This window comes from Bison bison, unplaced genomic scaffold (assembly GCF_000754665.1).
Source record: "Bison bison bison isolate TAMUID 2011002044 unplaced genomic scaffold, Bison_UMD1.0 scf7180017861489, whole genome shotgun sequence".
In the NCBI taxonomy this organism is placed as follows: Eukaryota; Metazoa; Chordata; class Mammalia; order Artiodactyla; family Bovidae; genus Bison; species Bison bison.
This window is the reverse complement of record NW_011492061.1, coordinates 13,892-16,817: the sequence shown is the minus strand read 5'-3', so window position 1 is coordinate 16,817 and position 2,926 is coordinate 13,892.

Here is a 2,926-nt window from a genome sequence, read left to right as displayed (position 1 = left end):
GGTTAAGTCCTTGTGCTCATTTTCTAAATGAGAAGCAAGTTCAAGAACTTCTTTCTCGGCCTGTTGGACACCACGTGATTCCCCCTCAATTCTTATCAAGTTATTTTCATTTTCAGGTGAGATTTGCACAGAAACCTTATTCCTGTCTTTAATTCTATTTATAAAAGCACCTTTCTTGCCTATCAGGTATTTATGAATTTTATATAATTTCTGCATAATCCATCCTGTTAATTATATCTTTTACTATGACCGCAATTTGCTCTTGAACATGCTTAACATCATCTGTTGGTCCCTCTATTGTAATTTTATCTTCTCCAGTAAACTCTTTGCAAATTTCTAGCATGTTCTGAGTAACTGTGGATATATTATGACCTTTTTTTACCAATAACAAATCTGTGAAGCCAGGAAGGTGCAGAGATGGAGGAAAGAGTATAAATCTTGGTCTTCAAGTAGTCTTCAGTAAATTCCTTCCTTAAACTTTCAGGTTTATAATGATATGCCACAGAATCTGACATGCTGTATGAGGGTGAGATCTCTGTAGAAACTCCAGTTCTTTTTAGGATCTCCTGGACAGAATTGCAATTGGGACCTATTGTACACTTGTGCTGCAATTTCATCTCCACATCTATAGGTGTGGTTTTCTCTGGAGTATTCTCAAAAATCTGCTTTAAGAAATCCAGATCCTGAAGTACTTGTTGCTTGTTTTCAGGAAATCTTATTTGTGTCTGATTGGCGCTGCTGCTGCTGCTAAGTCACTTCAGTTGTGTCTGACTCTGTGTGACCCCATAGACGGCAGCCCACCAGGCTCCCCCGTCCCTGGGATTCTCCAGGCAAGAACACTGGAGTGGGTTGCCATTTCCTTGTCCAATGCATTAAAGTGAAAAGTGAAAGTGAAGTCGCTCAGTCATATCTGACTCTTAGTGAACCCATGGACTGCAGCCTACCAGGCTCCTCCATGCATGGGATTTTCCAGGATGGTGAATTGTGGATTTGTGCTTCTATTTTCTGTAGGATTTTGTCAAAAGTTTTATTGTATGGTTCAGCAATGAAAGAAGGAAATGCTTTTGCCACAGCTAACCTTTCTTCAGCATATTTGTCTTGTTCAGTAGATGTAAATAAGACTTCACATGGAGCCTTTCTCATGACCTCTTTTGTGCTAATATTGATCCAGCTGGTGTGGTTAACTGGGCATAAGGTCTGAATGTTGGTTGTAGCTTTTTGTTGCAGGTCTTGTCGTTTTTCTCTAGTCTTGTCTGCAATGGAACAAAAATTTTCTTTGGGAATGGAAGCTGTAGTTAAAACTTGCTTCCCCAAATGGGCAAAAATCTCCTTCTGAGCTTTTGCAACAATTTTTGGTTTTCCAGAGATTGTAATATAATGTAATGTAATGTAATGCCTTTGTTTTTGGCAAAAGTTATTTCCAGGTTGCCACAAGTTATGTGCATAATATCTAGACAGAATTTTTCTTGTGTACCTTCCTCAAACTGATTCACATATGGTTTCTCCTCCAGAGGCACATGAAAACATGAGTGATTGTTGAGGTCATGATAAGTTGACTATAATTGCTTGAGGATGCAGCAGGTTCCTGATCATTTTCCAACCAACTTATTTTCTCTAGGAGTTCAGTGAATTTATTTTTGGAGGTTGTAGTGCCAAGATGTTCTTCTGAATTTAAAGCAGTAACATCCTTTTCCTTTTGAATGTACCTACTTTGGTGCTCTGTTAACTTCTTTTTTTCTTTTAATTCATTGTTGATTTTTAGCTATTTAGATATATTGCAGTTAAATGATCAATAGCCAGAAAAATCTTGTAGTTGCCTTTTTGCATATTACTGTGTGGGAAAAATAAATATTGGAAAGACAATTTCTTTCCAAATTAATTTATAAACTTGTCAATAAACATAGAAATCCTAATATTTATACAACTTCACGAAAACATCCAAGATTCATCTATTCTACTGTTTTAAGAATACCAAGATAAGGCTCAAATTATAAGGACAGTGAGGAAAGAACCACATTTTGTTAAATATCAGAAATAGATCCTTTGAATTTTCTTATCAGAGTCAGCACAAACCTCATTTTGTCTAAACCAGTGCCAAAGTTTTTCCACCCTTTGCACTACTGGCTGAGAATAATTTTAGAAAAGTATGACTCTCTCGTCCTCAATAATATAATATTTGCAGGGTTTCTCACTTTGCTTAAGAGCTTTGGAATAACAATTTATATACTATAAAATTTGCATAGTCTATGCATACAATTTAATGAATTTTAGTTAATTTACAGTTCTTTACAACCATCACCAAACCCAGTTTTAGAACATTTTCATCACCCCAAGGAGCTTCCTCATGCTCATTTGCAGGTAATCCTGTTTCCACACCCTGATAAAACTAATTCATTTATTTTTCCTTTATAAACTTGCTTTTTCTGGAAATATAACGAAAATATCAAACAGTACAAGGATTCTTTTCACTTTGCTTCTTTTTTACATTAATTTATTTATTTTAATTGGAGGCTAATTACTTTAAAATATTGTAGTGGTTTTCACCACACAACACAAATCACTTCTTTGCCTTTACATAGTGCTTTTCAGATTCAACTATGTTACAGCATATATCAGTTCTCTATTCCTTTTACTTAGTGATATTTTAACCTTAAAGTGTTCTGATTCAGGCAGTGGAAGAAGATGGCATTGAAGTAAGAAGGGGAGTTCACCCGACTCCAGAGAAATACATAAAACACACATCATGATACTAAACAACTCCCATAAAATAACCTCTAGGCGAGAGCAGAAGGCCCCAGACCTCCAGGAGAACAGGTTAAGCTTCCTAAAATGAGGTAGGAGAGAGGATCAGTACAGTTCAGTTCAGTTCAGTCACTCAGTCATGTCTGACTCTTTGCACCCCATGGACTGCAGCGCGCCAGGCTTG